This window comes from Carex rostrata, chromosome 18 (assembly GCF_964058835.1).
Source record: "Carex rostrata chromosome 18, lpCarRost1.2, whole genome shotgun sequence".
NCBI classification, from domain to species: domain Eukaryota; kingdom Viridiplantae; phylum Streptophyta; class Magnoliopsida; order Poales; family Cyperaceae; genus Carex; species Carex rostrata.
The window spans coordinates 5,828,407-5,842,482 of NC_135935.1; the positions used below are offsets into that span (position 1 = coordinate 5,828,407).

At 37.4% G+C, this 14,076-nt stretch overlaps 28 non-coding genes across 28 annotated transcripts; all 28 read left to right on the forward strand.

The window, feature by feature from the left end:
- Nucleotides 1-4,057: 4,057 nt before the first annotated feature.
- Nucleotides 4,058-4,176, forward strand: LOC144570908 (5S ribosomal RNA). Its single transcript, XR_013517130.1, has one exon. It is a non-coding gene; the product is annotated as a 5S ribosomal RNA (ribosomal RNA).
- Nucleotides 4,177-4,415: 239 nt separating this feature from the next.
- Nucleotides 4,416-4,534, forward strand: LOC144570909 (5S ribosomal RNA). Its single transcript, XR_013517131.1, has one exon. It is a non-coding gene; the product is annotated as a 5S ribosomal RNA (ribosomal RNA).
- Nucleotides 4,535-4,773: 239 nt separating this feature from the next.
- Nucleotides 4,774-4,892, forward strand: LOC144570541 (5S ribosomal RNA). The gene has a single exon (XR_013516803.1). It is a non-coding gene; the product is annotated as a 5S ribosomal RNA (ribosomal RNA).
- A 239-nt stretch (nt 4,893-5,131) lies between these two features.
- On the forward strand, nt 5,132-5,250 carry LOC144570910 (5S ribosomal RNA). Its single transcript, XR_013517132.1, has one exon. It is a non-coding gene; the product is annotated as a 5S ribosomal RNA (ribosomal RNA).
- A 239-nt stretch (nt 5,251-5,489) lies between these two features.
- LOC144570911 (5S ribosomal RNA) lies at nt 5,490-5,608 on the forward strand. The gene has a single exon (XR_013517134.1). It is a non-coding gene; the product is annotated as a 5S ribosomal RNA (ribosomal RNA).
- Nucleotides 5,609-5,847: 239 nt separating this feature from the next.
- LOC144570913 (5S ribosomal RNA) lies at nt 5,848-5,966 on the forward strand. The gene has a single exon (XR_013517136.1). It is a non-coding gene; the product is annotated as a 5S ribosomal RNA (ribosomal RNA).
- Nucleotides 5,967-6,205: 239 nt separating this feature from the next.
- Nucleotides 6,206-6,324, forward strand: LOC144570542 (5S ribosomal RNA). Its single transcript, XR_013516804.1, has one exon. It is a non-coding gene; the product is annotated as a 5S ribosomal RNA (ribosomal RNA).
- A 239-nt stretch (nt 6,325-6,563) lies between these two features.
- LOC144570914 (5S ribosomal RNA) lies at nt 6,564-6,682 on the forward strand. The gene has a single exon (XR_013517137.1). It is a non-coding gene; the product is annotated as a 5S ribosomal RNA (ribosomal RNA).
- A 239-nt stretch (nt 6,683-6,921) lies between these two features.
- On the forward strand, nt 6,922-7,040 carry LOC144570915 (5S ribosomal RNA). Its single transcript, XR_013517138.1, has one exon. It is a non-coding gene; the product is annotated as a 5S ribosomal RNA (ribosomal RNA).
- Nucleotides 7,041-7,279: 239 nt separating this feature from the next.
- Nucleotides 7,280-7,398, forward strand: LOC144570916 (5S ribosomal RNA). Its single transcript, XR_013517139.1, has one exon. It is a non-coding gene; the product is annotated as a 5S ribosomal RNA (ribosomal RNA).
- Nucleotides 7,399-7,637: 239 nt separating this feature from the next.
- LOC144570543 (5S ribosomal RNA) lies at nt 7,638-7,756 on the forward strand. The gene has a single exon (XR_013516805.1). It is a non-coding gene; the product is annotated as a 5S ribosomal RNA (ribosomal RNA).
- Nucleotides 7,757-7,995: 239 nt separating this feature from the next.
- Nucleotides 7,996-8,114, forward strand: LOC144570544 (5S ribosomal RNA). The gene has a single exon (XR_013516806.1). It is a non-coding gene; the product is annotated as a 5S ribosomal RNA (ribosomal RNA).
- Nucleotides 8,115-8,358: 244 nt separating this feature from the next.
- Nucleotides 8,359-8,478, forward strand: LOC144570756 (5S ribosomal RNA). Its single transcript, XR_013517010.1, has one exon. It is a non-coding gene; the product is annotated as a 5S ribosomal RNA (ribosomal RNA).
- Nucleotides 8,479-8,717: 239 nt separating this feature from the next.
- Nucleotides 8,718-8,836, forward strand: LOC144570546 (5S ribosomal RNA). Its single transcript, XR_013516808.1, has one exon. It is a non-coding gene; the product is annotated as a 5S ribosomal RNA (ribosomal RNA).
- A 239-nt stretch (nt 8,837-9,075) lies between these two features.
- On the forward strand, nt 9,076-9,194 carry LOC144570918 (5S ribosomal RNA). The gene has a single exon (XR_013517140.1). It is a non-coding gene; the product is annotated as a 5S ribosomal RNA (ribosomal RNA).
- Nucleotides 9,195-9,433: 239 nt separating this feature from the next.
- On the forward strand, nt 9,434-9,552 carry LOC144570919 (5S ribosomal RNA). Its single transcript, XR_013517141.1, has one exon. It is a non-coding gene; the product is annotated as a 5S ribosomal RNA (ribosomal RNA).
- Nucleotides 9,553-9,791: 239 nt separating this feature from the next.
- On the forward strand, nt 9,792-9,910 carry LOC144570920 (5S ribosomal RNA). Its single transcript, XR_013517142.1, has one exon. It is a non-coding gene; the product is annotated as a 5S ribosomal RNA (ribosomal RNA).
- A 239-nt stretch (nt 9,911-10,149) lies between these two features.
- On the forward strand, nt 10,150-10,268 carry LOC144570921 (5S ribosomal RNA). The gene has a single exon (XR_013517143.1). It is a non-coding gene; the product is annotated as a 5S ribosomal RNA (ribosomal RNA).
- Nucleotides 10,269-10,507: 239 nt separating this feature from the next.
- On the forward strand, nt 10,508-10,626 carry LOC144570922 (5S ribosomal RNA). The gene has a single exon (XR_013517144.1). It is a non-coding gene; the product is annotated as a 5S ribosomal RNA (ribosomal RNA).
- A 239-nt stretch (nt 10,627-10,865) lies between these two features.
- LOC144570923 (5S ribosomal RNA) lies at nt 10,866-10,984 on the forward strand. The gene has a single exon (XR_013517145.1). It is a non-coding gene; the product is annotated as a 5S ribosomal RNA (ribosomal RNA).
- Nucleotides 10,985-11,223: 239 nt separating this feature from the next.
- Nucleotides 11,224-11,342, forward strand: LOC144570547 (5S ribosomal RNA). The gene has a single exon (XR_013516809.1). It is a non-coding gene; the product is annotated as a 5S ribosomal RNA (ribosomal RNA).
- Nucleotides 11,343-11,581: 239 nt separating this feature from the next.
- LOC144570925 (5S ribosomal RNA) lies at nt 11,582-11,700 on the forward strand. The gene has a single exon (XR_013517147.1). It is a non-coding gene; the product is annotated as a 5S ribosomal RNA (ribosomal RNA).
- Nucleotides 11,701-11,944: 244 nt separating this feature from the next.
- On the forward strand, nt 11,945-12,063 carry LOC144570926 (5S ribosomal RNA). The gene has a single exon (XR_013517148.1). It is a non-coding gene; the product is annotated as a 5S ribosomal RNA (ribosomal RNA).
- Nucleotides 12,064-12,302: 239 nt separating this feature from the next.
- LOC144570927 (5S ribosomal RNA) lies at nt 12,303-12,421 on the forward strand. Its single transcript, XR_013517149.1, has one exon. It is a non-coding gene; the product is annotated as a 5S ribosomal RNA (ribosomal RNA).
- Nucleotides 12,422-12,660: 239 nt separating this feature from the next.
- Nucleotides 12,661-12,779, forward strand: LOC144570928 (5S ribosomal RNA). The gene has a single exon (XR_013517150.1). It is a non-coding gene; the product is annotated as a 5S ribosomal RNA (ribosomal RNA).
- A 244-nt stretch (nt 12,780-13,023) lies between these two features.
- LOC144570929 (5S ribosomal RNA) lies at nt 13,024-13,142 on the forward strand. Its single transcript, XR_013517151.1, has one exon. It is a non-coding gene; the product is annotated as a 5S ribosomal RNA (ribosomal RNA).
- Nucleotides 13,143-13,381: 239 nt separating this feature from the next.
- Nucleotides 13,382-13,500, forward strand: LOC144570930 (5S ribosomal RNA). Its single transcript, XR_013517152.1, has one exon. It is a non-coding gene; the product is annotated as a 5S ribosomal RNA (ribosomal RNA).
- Nucleotides 13,501-13,739: 239 nt separating this feature from the next.
- LOC144570931 (5S ribosomal RNA) lies at nt 13,740-13,858 on the forward strand. The gene has a single exon (XR_013517153.1). It is a non-coding gene; the product is annotated as a 5S ribosomal RNA (ribosomal RNA).
- The last annotated feature ends 218 nt before the right edge of the window (nt 13,859-14,076 follow it).

Genomic DNA, 14,076 nt, shown 5'->3' on the forward strand with positions numbered 1-14,076 from the left:
CTTGTATAGTAAGTCTTTTCTAATAGAAATTTTATGAAAATAATAGTTTTAAGATGTAGAAAATTTTAGTAATAATTTTGGACTACTAATTGGATTAAATAAAATATTTCTTCAAGTTTATGTGATCAATTTTAAGCATGAATTATCATTAGATCTAAAAGTTAATAGGACTTAGACCTTGAACTTGATTTCTAGCCGTGAATAAAACAAACAAACAAAAATAGGAATGATCTCATTTTGATTTAGGCCTTTAGTCCTATGAAATAAAAATAAAAATAAAAATAAACTAAAAAGAAAGGAAGAAATTAAACAAAGATTAAATCAATTATTTATGTTGATACAGGTGTAGGCTCAGTTGAGCAAGAGGTTGCGGGATCTTTCGAGACATCCGAACCATAGGTGCGCGATACGCTTTTCATAATCAGGTGCAGGGTTCTTGGACTTGTTTGATGTTTCATTTTCAGAAATTAAATTCTCTTTTTTGATTGTCATGTTGTATGTTTGATTGTGGCATAATTGGAATGATGTGAATTATGTGCATAACCCAATCAATTTAAAAACCGAATTGTTATGATATGGTTGATTTGTATGCTCGTATGGTTGTCATTTTGATCGTTCTCTTATGATTTGATTATGGATAAAATGTTGGGGTTTACGGTGCTGTAACCAAAACCCGTTTAGGCTTAAGCTGCGGAATGACCGTAGAACAAAAATTTCTACAGCCAACTTAAGCTCAGGATTAAACGGAGTATGTCAGGAAACTTTCCAAGGCGGTCCACCTTCAGTATTCCTTTGGCATCAAAACCCAATTTAATCCTTTTACAGATCTACTCCATGATTGATTTCTAAAACTTTAATCTACTTACCAATTAAATAAATTAATATAACATATTTATACCTTGTTTCCAAATCACAGTTGGAATGCAGACCGAGCGAGTAGAGCCTCACGAAGGAAGGAATCGACTCGGAGTATCACACGTGTGATACCTCTATCGGTTATCCACCAGGACTAACCAGAGAGCGGTTTATTTCTTCTGCCAGAAATACCGTAAACCGCGGAATTATGCAAAAACACTATTCATGAGAAAAAGACGAAAACCCGTAAACACGAATTTTCGGTTGCTCAGTTTAATCAATATGCAAAACTGACATACCGCGAAATTCGGTAAAACACTATTCATCGATCCCGTAAATATACTCCACAACAACCCGCAAGATTATACGTCAACTACATATAACTTTCTTTTCTCAATCGAAACACTATTTGGGAGAGAAACCGAGAAAGAGAGAAAATACCGATTCGATTCTGCACGAAACGATACGTATTTGGGAGAGAAACCGAGAAAGAGAGAAAATACCGATTCGATTCTGCACGAAACGATACGTATTTGGGAGAGAAACCGAAACACTATTTGTAATTATACCGCATGCAAATAATCTAACTCTACCAAGGGGCCCAGTGATGTTATAGCTCGTATAGAGATACGAGGGACAAATAGTATTCTTGGTAAACTATCACTTCCTCAGCTAAGCTATACATATGGAAAAGCTACCGTTATGACTGCTTTTTACGGACAACGGTGGATAACAATCACACATACATATTTTTCAGTGGGAACGATAAATACCTCATACTGTAGAACGTGACACTGAATGAAAACATAAATGGCACGAACACAATTCTATTTAATGTTTCATTCGGGGTCTGTCAAATATCATGTTCCTGGAACATATATCTATGTGATTAAAATGACAACTCCTTGTCTATGGTCTGTAAAACTTGATCATCATTTAATCCACATACTAACCTTACAGCGGTAATTAGTGTTCCTGCTAATTACCTTGGTCAGTGACCTTTTAAGAGTATATATCATCTATATTATGGAGTTTCACAATTTCAGTCATGAACTCGAAATGATCCATAAATGCAATAATACTCAAGGCAACAAAATGATATTAATCATCCAATTCATGAACAAAGCTTTATATAATCAAAATTATCGTATTATTGACTTCTAGATTATTACAAGCTAACAATCTCCCACTTAAGCAAGGAGCCAATCATCGTAGGCCCTACTTATATACAAAACTCTATATTCTCTAAGATCTCGCAGATCCTGAGAAAATCACACAGCCAATCTTCTATGTGTTCCAGACTCATAGAAGCATTAAGCATCTCGTGCTTGGCTTGAGGAAGAGATTTTGTGAGTGGATCAGCTGTGTTACTGATTGTGTCAATTTTTGCAAACCTTTACATCACCTTTATATTAATTATATCTTTTATAATTAATTATAAACATCTTATTATGTTTACGATCTCTCGTATTAGGTGATAACATTGTAGACGAGAAACATATCCTTAGTTCTCCTCAAGAACTTAAGGGTATTCTTTACTGCATTCCAGTGCTTTATGCCTGGATTAGCCTGATATCTACTCGTCACACTCAAAGCGTACGAGACATCAGGGTGAGTGCACAACATGGCGTATATGATAGAGCCAATAGCCGAAGCGTATGGTACTCTACTCATCAGTTGTCGAAAGACACTGAGTCTTGCTAAGCTGTGTACCATGATTCATTGGCAGGAATCTTTTCTTAGAATCCTGCATGCTGAACCGATTCAGCAATTTGTCAATGTATGTGCTTTGACTTAATCCTATAAGTCTCTTTGATCTATCTCGGTAGATCTTTATGCCTAGTATATAGACATCCTCGCCCAAGTCCTTCATCGAGAAAACTTTTCTTTAATGAAGACTTGGCTAATTGCAATAGAGGAATATCGTTTCCTATTAAGAGTATGTCATCTACATATAAGATTAAGAAAGGCGATGGCACTCCCACTAGTTTTTCTGTACACATAAGATTCTTCTTTGCATCTGACGAAGTCAAGCTTTTTGACTTCTTTGCCAAATCGAAGATTCCAACTCCGTGATGCATGCTTCAATCCATAAATGGATTCAAGAAGCTTGCATACCTTCCCAGCATTCTCTGGATCTTCAAAACCCGTAGGCTGTGTCATATACACATCCTCTTCTTAAATTTCCTTTTAAGAAGGCGGTTTTGACATCCATTTGCCATATTTCATCATCATGAAATGCGGCAATTGCTAGGAGTATCCGAATTGACTTAAACATAGCCACGGGTGAAAAAGTTTCATCAATTCCCAGAATTTGTTTGAAACCTTTTCGCTACTAGCCGTGCTTTGTAAATAGTCATATTGTCATCCATGTCTGTTTTCCTTTTGAAAACCCACTTGTTAGCTATGGGTTTCACCCATGAAGTGGTACAACTAGGTTCCAGACCGTGTTGTCATACATGGACTATATTTCGGATCTCATGGCCTCCAGCCATTTATCAGAGTCAGGCCTATCCATTGCTTCCGCATAGGTCAGAGGATCTTTAGTGTCAAAAACTGAGACCTCGTGCAGTCCCAAGTACCTCTCGGGTGTATGGACTGTTCTCGTTGACCTACGTAGCACTTGTTCTTCAGGCTGTCGAACTTGATCCACAACTATCTGCGGATCCAGTTCTACTTCAACTTGCTTCGAAGTACTTGAGCTCGGGACTAGAACCTCATCCATAGCTACATGTGGACTTGGTACTTCCAGATGCTCATCAGCCAAAAAAAATCAAGAGGTGGGTTAATCTAATCTAGTTCAGATATTGTATTGTGTGATGCATCTTGATTTTCTTCAAGTATTACATTACTCCCACTACTTCCTTTTGCAAGAAACTCGTTCTCCAAAAGTATACCATGACGAGCAACAACTAATTTGCGTCATCTTTAATCTAAATAAACAATTTACTAAGTCACTTAGATAAAAATAGAAATGAAAAAATTAATCGAAAACTTCAACTCGAGTTTTGAGAATCTTCCCATTATTTTTTGGCAATTCTGAATATCGCAAAACCGCATAGCGTCTCCGACACATGCATCTTCTCGCAAGCTTTCCGAAAAGTGGTTGTTTGCTAAAATCGGACACTCGAGCGTCATTTTAAGACCGATTGAAAATTAGTCGTTATTTGTGTTTAAGTAGAGGTTTGAGTCATTCTATAACGGATGCGATCATACCAGCACTAAAGCACCGGATCCCATCGGAACTCCGCAGTTAAGCGTGCTTGGGCAGGAGTAGTACTAGGATGGGTGACCTCCTGGGAAGTCCCTGTGTTGCATTCCTTTTTATTTTATTTTATTTTATTTTTTGTTGCCGCGCGTCGCACCCGCAAATGGCGTAATTCTGTATATGAGCGCACGAGGCGGTTGTCTCGGAGTTTTATCGAATTATGGAATTTTAACTTGTAAATTAAATTAAATTAAATTAAATTAGTTAGATAATTTTTGATGAAATTAAATCGGTTTTTAAATTAAAATAGTCGTTATTTGCGTTTAAGTAGAGGTTTGAGTCATTCTATAACGGATGCGATCATACCAGCACTAAAGCACCGGATCCCATCGGAACTCCGCAGTTAAGCGTGCTTGGGCAGGAGTAGTACTAGGATGGGTGACCTCCTGGGAAGTCCCTGTGTTGCATTCCTTTTTATTTTATTTTATTTTATTTTTTGTTGCCGCGCGTCGCACCCGCAAATGGCGTAATTCTGTATATGAGCGCACGAGGCGGTTGTCTCGGAGTTTTATCGAATTATGGAATTTTAACTTGTAAATTAAATTAAATTAAATTAAATTAGTTAGATAATTTTTGATGAAATTAAATCGGTTTTTAAATTAAAATAGTCGTTATTTGCGTTTAAGTAGAGGTTTGAGTCATTCTATAACGGATGCGATCATACCAGCACTAAAGCACCGGATCCCATCGGAACTCCGCAGTTAAGCGTGCTTGGGCAGGAGTAGTACTAGGAAGGGTGACCTCCTGGGAAGTCCCTGTGTTGCATTCCTTTTTATTTTATTTTATTTTATTTTTTGTTGCCGCGCGTCGCACCCGCAAATGGCGTAATTCTGTATATGAGCGCACGAGGCGGTTGTCTCGGAGTTTTATCGAATTATGGAATTTTAACTTGTAAATTAAATTAAATTAAATTAAATTAGTTAGATAATTTTTGATGAAATTAAATCGGTTTTTAAATTAAAATAGTCGTTATTTGCGTTTAAGTAGAGGTTTGAGTCATTCTATAACGGATGCGATCATACCAGCACTAAAGCACCGGATCCCATCGGAACTCCGCAGTTAAGCGTGCTTGGGCAGGAGTAGTACTAGGATGGGTGACCTCCTGGGAAGTCCCTGTGTTGCATTCCTTTTTATTTTATTTTATTTTATTTTTTGTTGCCGCGCGTCGCACCCGCAAATGGCGTAATTCTGTATATGAGCGCACGAGGCGGTTGTCTCGGAGTTTTATCGAATTATGGAATTTTAACTTGTAAATTAAATTAAATTAAATTAAATTAGTTAGATAATTTTTGATGAAATTAAATCGGTTTTTAAATTAAAATAGTCGTTATTTGCGTTTAAGTAGAGGTTTGAGTCATTCTATAACGGATGCGATCATACCAGCACTAAAGCACCGGATCCCATCGGAACTCCGCAGTTAAGCGTGCTTGGGCAGGAGTAGTACTAGGATGGGTGACCTCCTGGGAAGTCCCTGTGTTGCATTCCTTTTTATTTTATTTTATTTTATTTTTTGTTGCCGCGCGTCGCACCCGCAAATGGCGTAATTCTGTATATGAGCGCACGAGGCGGTTGTCTCGGAGTTTTATCGAATTATGGAATTTTAACTTGTAAATTAAATTAAATTAAATTAAATTAGTTAGATAATTTTTGATGAAATTAAATCGGTTTTTAAATTAAAATAGTCGTTATTTGCGTTTAAGTAGAGGTTTGAGTCATTCTATAACGGATGCGATCATACCAGCACTAAAGCACCGGATCCCATCGGAACTCCGCAGTTAAGCGTGCTTGGGCAGGAGTAGTACTAGGATGGGTGACCTCCTGGGAAGTCCCTGTGTTGCATTCCTTTTTATTTTATTTTATTTTATTTTTTGTTGCCGCGCGTCGCACCCGCAAATGGCGTAATTCTGTATATGAGCGCACGAGGCGGTTGTCTCGGAGTTTTATCGAATTATGGAATTTTAACTTGTAAATTAAATTAAATTAAATTAAATTAGTTAGATAATTTTTGATGAAATTAAATCGGTTTTTAAATTAAAATAGTCGTTATTTGCGTTTAAGTAGAGGTTTGAGTCATTCTATAACGGATGCGATCATACCAGCACTAAAGCACCGGATCCCATCGGAACTCCGCAGTTAAGCGTGCTTGGGCAGGAGTAGTACTAGGAAGGGTGACCTCCTGGGAAGTCCCTGTGTTGCATTCCTTTTTATTTTATTTTATTTTATTTTTTGTTGCCGCGCGTCGCACCCGCAAATGGCGTAATTCTGTATATGAGCGCACGAGGCGGTTGTCTCGGAGTTTTATCGAATTATGGAATTTTAACTTGTAAATTAAATTAAATTAAATTAAATTAGTTAGATAATTTTTGATGAAATTAAATCGGTTTTTAAATTAAAATAGTCGTTATTTGCGTTTAAGTAGAGGTTTGAGTCATTCTATAACGGATGCGATCATACCAGCACTAAAGCACCGGATCCCATCGGAACTCCGCAGTTAAGCGTGCTTGGGCAGGAGTAGTACTAGGATGGGTGACCTCCTGGGAAGTCCCTGTGTTGCATTCCTTTTTATTTTATTTTATTTTATTTTTTGTTGCCGCGCGTCGCACCCGCAAATGGCGTAATTCTGTATATGAGCGCACGAGGCGGTTGTCTCGGAGTTTTATCGAATTATGGAATTTTAACTTGTAAATTAAATTAAATTAAATTAAATTAGTTAGATAATTTTTGATGAAATTAAATCGGTTTTTAAATTAAAATAGTCGTTATTTGCGTTTAAGTAGAGGTTTGAGTCATTCTATAACGGATGCGATCATACCAGCACTAAAGCACCGGATCCCATCGGAACTCCGCAGTTAAGCGTGCTTGGGCAGGAGTAGTACTAGGATGGGTGACCTCCTGGGAAGTCCCTGTGTTGCATTCCTTTTTATTTTATTTTATTTTATTTTTTGTTGCCGCGCGTCGCACCCGCAAATGGCGTAATTCTGTATATGAGCGCACGAGGCGGTTGTCTCGGAGTTTTATCGAATTATGGAATTTTAACTTGTAAATTAAATTAAATTAAATTAAATTAGTTAGATAATTTTTGATGAAATTAAATCGGTTTTTAAATTAAAATAGTCGTTATTTGCGTTTAAGTAGAGGTTTGAGTCATTCTATAACGGATGCGATCATACCAGCACTAAAGCACCGGATCCCATCGGAACTCCGCAGTTAAGCGTGCTTGGGCAGGAGTAGTACTAGGATGGGTGACCTCCTGGGAAGTCCCTGTGTTGCATTCCTTTTTATTTTATTTTATTTTATTTTTTGTTGCCGCGCGTCGCACCCGCAAATGGCGTAATTCTGTATATGAGCGCACGAGGCGGTTGTCTCGGAGTTTTATCGAATTATGGAATTTTAACTTGTAAATTAAATTAAATTAAATTAAATTAGTTAGATAATTTTTGATGAAATTAAATCGGTTTTTAAATTAAAATAGTCGTTATTTGCGTTTAAGTAGAGGTTTGAGTCATTCTATAACGGATGCGATCATACCAGCACTAAAGCACCGGATCCCATCGGAACTCCGCAGTTAAGCGTGCTTGGGCAGGAGTAGTACTAGGAAGGGTGACCTCCTGGGAAGTCCCTGTGTTGCATTCCTTTTTATTTTATTTTATTTTATTTTTTGTTGCCGCGCGTCGCACCCGCAAATGGCGTAATTCTGTATATGAGCGCACGAGGCGGTTGTCTCGGAGTTTTATCGAATTATGGAATTTTAACTTGTAAATTAAATTAAATTAAATTAAATTAGTTAGATAATTTTTGATGAAATTAAATCGGTTTTTAAATTAAAATAGTCGTTATTTGCGTTTAAGTAGAGGTTTGAGTCATTCTATAACGGATGCGATCATACCAGCACTAAAGCACCGGATCCCATCGGAACTCCGCAGTTAAGCGTGCTTGGGCAGGAGTAGTACTAGGAAGGGTGACCTCCTGGGAAGTCCCTGTGTTGCATTCCTTTTTATTTTATTTTATTTTATTTTTTGTTGCCGCGCGTCGCACCCGCAAATGGCGTAATTCTGTATATGAGCGCACGAGGCGGTTGTCTCGGAGTTTTATCGAATTATGGAATTTTAACTTGTAAATTAAATTAAATTAAATTAAATTAAATTAGTTAGATAATTTTTGATGAAATTAAATCGGTTTTTAAATTAAAATAGTCGTTATTTGCGTTTAAGTAGAGGTTTGAGTCATTCTATAACGGATGCGATCATACCAGCACTAAAGCACCGGATCCCATCGGAACTCCGCAGTTAAGCGTGCTTGGGCAGGAGTAGTACTAGGATGGGTAAACCTCCTGGGAAGTCCCTGTGTTGCATTCCTTTTTATTTTATTTTATTTTATTTTTTGTTGCCGCGCGTCGCACCCGCAAATGGCGTAATTCTGTATATGAGCGCACGAGGCGGTTGTCTCGGAGTTTTATCGAATTATGGAATTTTAACTTGTAAATTAAATTAAATTAAATTAAATTAGTTAGATAATTTTTGACGAAATTAAATCGGTTTTTAAATTAAAATAGTCGTTATTTGCGTTTAAGTAGAGGTTTGAGTCATTCTATAACGGATGCGATCATACCAGCACTAAAGCACCGGATCCCATCGGAACTCCGCAGTTAAGCGTGCTTGGGCAGGAGTAGTACTAGGAAGGGTGACCTCCTGGGAAGTCCCTGTGTTGCATTCCTTTTTATTTTATTTTATTTTATTTTTTGTTGCCGCGCGTCGCACCCGCAAATGGCGTAATTCTGTATATGAGCGCACGAGGCGGTTGTCTCGGAGTTTTATCGAATTATGGAATTTTAACTTGTAAATTAAATTAAATTAAATTAAATTAGTTAGATAATTTTTGATGAAATTAAATCGGTTTTTAAATTAAAATAGTCGTTATTTGCGTTTAAGTAGAGGTTTGAGTCATTCTATAACGGATGCGATCATACCAGCACTAAAGCACCGGATCCCATCGGAACTCCGCAGTTAAGCGTGCTTGGGCAGGAGTAGTACTAGGATGGGTGACCTCCTGGGAAGTCCCTGTGTTGCATTCCTTTTTATTTTATTTTATTTTATTTTTTGTTGCCGCGCGTCGCACCCGCAAATGGCGTAATTCTGTATATGAGCGCACGAGGCGGTTGTCTCGGAGTTTTATCGAATTATGGAATTTTAACTTGTAAATTAAATTAAATTAAATTAAATTAGTTAGATAATTTTTGATGAAATTAAATCGGTTTTTAAATTAAAATAGTCGTTATTTGCGTTTAAGTAGAGGTTTGAGTCATTCTATAACGGATGCGATCATACCAGCACTAAAGCACCGGATCCCATCGGAACTCCGCAGTTAAGCGTGCTTGGGCAGGAGTAGTACTAGGATGGGTGACCTCCTGGGAAGTCCCTGTGTTGCATTCCTTTTTATTTTATTTTATTTTATTTTTTGTTGCCGCGCGTCGCACCCGCAAATGGCGTAATTCTGTATATGAGCGCACGAGGCGGTTGTCTCGGAGTTTTATCGAATTATGGAATTTTAACTTGTAAATTAAATTAAATTAAATTAAATTAGTTAGATAATTTTTGATGAAATTAAATCGGTTTTTAAATTAAAATAGTCGTTATTTGCGTTTAAGTAGAGGTTTGAGTCATTCTATAACGGATGCGATCATACCAGCACTAAAGCACCGGATCCCATCGGAACTCCGCAGTTAAGCGTGCTTGGGCAGGAGTAGTACTAGGATGGGTGACCTCCTGGGAAGTCCCTGTGTTGCATTCCTTTTTATTTTATTTTATTTTATTTTTTGTTGCCGCGCGTCGCACCCGCAAATGGCGTAATTCTGTATATGAGCGCACGAGGCGGTTGTCTCGGAGTTTTATCGAATTATGGAATTTTAACTTGTAAATTAAATTAAATTAAATTAAATTAGTTAGATAATTTTTGATGAAATTAAATCGGTTTTTAAATTAAAATAGTCGTTATTTGCGTTTAAGTAGAGGTTTGAGTCATTCTATAACGGATGCGATCATACCAGCACTAAAGCACCGGATCCCATCGGAACTCCGCAGTTAAGCGTGCTTGGGCAGGAGTAGTACTAGGATGGGTGACCTCCTGGGAAGTCCCTGTGTTGCATTCCTTTTTATTTTATTTTATTTTATTTTTTGTTGCCGCGCGTCGCACCCGCAAATGGCGTAATTCTGTATATGAGCGCACGAGGCGGTTGTCTCGGAGTTTTATCGAATTATGGAATTTTAACTTGTAAATTAAATTAAATTAAATTAAATTAGTTAGATAATTTTTGATGAAATTAAATCGGTTTTTAAATTAAAATAGTCGTTATTTGCGTTTAAGTAGAGGTTTGAGTCATTCTATAACGGATGCGATCATACCAGCACTAAAGCACCGGATCCCATCGGAACTCCGCAGTTAAGCGTGCTTGGGCAGGAGTAGTACTAGGATGGGTGACCTCCTGGGAAGTCCCTGTGTTGCATTCCTTTTTATTTTATTTTATTTTATTTTTTGTTGCCGCGCGTCGCACCCGCAAATGGCGTAATTCTGTATATGAGCGCACGAGGCGGTTGTCTCGGAGTTTTATCGAATTATGGAATTTTAACTTGTAAATTAAATTAAATTAAATTAAATTAGTTAGATAATTTTTGATGAAATTAAATCGGTTTTTAAATTAAAATAGTCGTTATTTGCGTTTAAGTAGAGGTTTGAGTCATTCTATAACGGATGCGATCATACCAGCACTAAAGCACCGGATCCCATCGGAACTCCGCAGTTAAGCGTGCTTGGGCAGGAGTAGTACTAGGATGGGTGACCTCCTGGGAAGTCCCTGTGTTGCATTCCTTTTTATTTTATTTTATTTTATTTTTTGTTGCCGCGCGTCGCACCCGCAAATGGCGTAATTCTGTATATGAGCGCACGAGGCGGTTGTCTCGGAGTTTTATCGAATTATGGAATTTTAACTTGTAAATTAAATTAAATTAAATTAAATTAGTTAGATAATTTTTGATGAAATTAAATCGGTTTTTAAATTAAAATAGTCGTTATTTGCGTTTAAGTAGAGGTTTGAGTCATTCTATAACGGATGCGATCATACCAGCACTAAAGCACCGGATCCCATCGGAACTCCGCAGTTAAGCGTGCTTGGGCAGGAGTAGTACTAGGAAGGGTGACCTCCTGGGAAGTCCCTGTGTTGCATTCCTTTTTATTTTATTTTATTTTATTTTTTGTTGCCGCGCGTCGCACCCGCAAATGGCGTAATTCTGTATATGAGCGCACGAGGCGGTTGTCTCGGAGTTTTATCGAATTATGGAATTTTAACTTGTAAATTAAATTAAATTAAATTAAATTAGTTAGATAATTTTTGATGAAATTAAATCGGTTTTTAAATTAAAATAGTCGTTATTTGCGTTTAAGTAGAGGTTTGAGTCATTCTATAACGGATGCGATCATACCAGCACTAAAGCACCGGATCCCATCGGAACTCCGCAGTTAAGCGTGCTTGGGCAGGAGTAGTACTAGGATGGGTGACCTCCTGGGAAGTCCCTGTGTTGCATTCCTTTTTATTTTATTTTATTTTATTTTTTGTTGCCGCGCGTCGCACCCGCAAATGGCGTAATTCTGTATATGAGCGCACGAGGCGGTTGTCTCGGAGTTTTATCGAATTATGGAATTTTAACTTGTAAATTAAATTAAATTAAATTAAATTAAATTAGTTAGATAATTTTTGATGAAATTAAATCGTTTTTTAAATTAAAATAGTCGTTATTTGCGTTTAAGTAGAGGTTTGAGTCATTCTATAACGGATGCGATCATACCAGCACTAAAGCACCGGATCCCATCGGAACTCCGCAGTTAAGCGTGCTTGGGCAGGAGTAGTACTAGGATGGGTGACCTCCTGGGAAGTCCCTGTGTTGCATTCCTTTTTATTTTATTTTATTTTATTTTTTGTTGCCGCGCGTCGCACCCGCAAATGGCGTAATTCTGTATATGAGCGCACGAGGCGGTTGTCTCGGAGTTTTATCGAATTATGGAATTTTAACTTGTAAATTAAATTAAATTAAATTAAATTAGTTAGATAATTTTTGATGAAATTAAATCGGTTTTTAAATTAAAATAGTCGTTATTTGCGTTTAAGTAGAGGTTTGAGTCATTCTATAACGGATGCGATCATACCAGCACTAAAGCACCGGATCCCATCGGAACTCCGCAGTTAAGCGTGCTTGGGCAGGAGTAGTACTAGGATGGGTGACCTCCTGGGAAGTCCCTGTGTTGCATTCCTTTTTATTTTATTTTATTTTATTTTTTGTTGCCGCGCGTCGCACCCGCAAATGGCGTAATTCTGTATATGAGCGCACGAGGCGGTTGTCTCGGAGTTTTATCGAATTATGGAATTTTAACTTGTAAATTAAATTAAATTAAATTAAATTAGTTAGATAATTTTTGATGAAATTAAATCGGTTTTTAAATTAAAATAGTCGTTATTTGCGTTTAAGTAGAGGTTTGAGTCATTCTATAACGGATGCGATCATACCAGCACTAAAGCACCGGATCCCATCGGAACTCCGCAGTTAAGCGTGCTTGGGCAGGAGTAGTACTAGGATGGGTGACCTCCTGGGAAGTCCCTGTGTTGCATTCCTTTTTATTTTATTTTATTTTATTTTTTGTTGCCGCGCGTCGCACCCGCAAATGGCGTAATTCTGTATATGAGCGCACGAGGCGGTTGTCTCGGAGTTTTATCGAATTATGGAATTTTAACTTGTAAATTAAATTAAATTAAATTAAATTAAATTAGTTAGATAATTTTTGATGAAATTAAATCGTTTTTTAAATTAAAATAGTCGTTATTTGCGTTTAAGTAGAGGTTTGAGTCATTCTATAACGGATGCGATCATACCAGCACTAAAGCACCGGATCCCATCGGAACTCCGCAGTTAAGCGTGCTTGGGCAGGAGTAGTACTAGGATGGGTGACCTCCTGGGAAGTCCCTGTGTTGCATTCCTTTTTATTTTATTTTATTTTATTTTTTGTTGCCGCGCGTCGCACCCGCAAATGGCGTAATTCTGTATATGAGCGCACGAGGCGGTTGTCTCGGAGTTTTATCGAATTATGGAATTTTAACTTGTAAATTAAATTAAATTAAATTAAATTAGTTAGATAATTTTTGATGAAATTAAATCGGTTTTTAAATTAAAATAGTCGTTATTTGCGTTTAAGTAGAGGTTTGAGTCATTCTATAACGGATGCGATCATACCAGCACTAAAGCACCGGATCCCATCGGAACTCCGCAGTTAAGCGTGCTTGGGCAGGAGTAGTACTAGGATGGGTGACCTCCTGGGAAGTCCCTGTGTTGCATTCCTTTTTATTTTATTTTATTTTATTTTTTGTTGCCGCGCGTCGCACCCGCAAATGGCGTAATTCTGTATATGAGCGCACGAGGCGGTTGTCTCGGAGTTTTATCGAATTATGGAATTTTAACTTGTAAATTAAATTAAATTAAATTAAATTAGTTAGATAATTTTTGATGAAATTAAATCGGTTTTTAAATTAAAATAGTCGTTATTTGCGTTTAAGTAGAGGTTTGAGTCATTCTATAACGGATGCGATCATACCAGCACTAAAGCACCGGATCCCATCGGAACTCCGCAGTTAAGCGTGCTTGGGCAGGAGTAGTACTAGGATGGGTGACCTCCTGGGAAGTCCCTGTGTTGCATTCCTTTTTATTTTATTTTATTTTATTTTTTGTTGCCGCGCGTCGCACCCGCAAATGGCGTAATTCTGTATATGAGCGCACGAGGCGGTTGTCTCGGAGTTTTATCGAATTATGGAATTTTAACTTGTAAATTAAATTAAATTAAATTAAATTAGTTAGATAATTTTTGATGAAATTAAATCGGTTTTTAAATTAAAATAGTCGTTATTTGCGTTTAAGTAG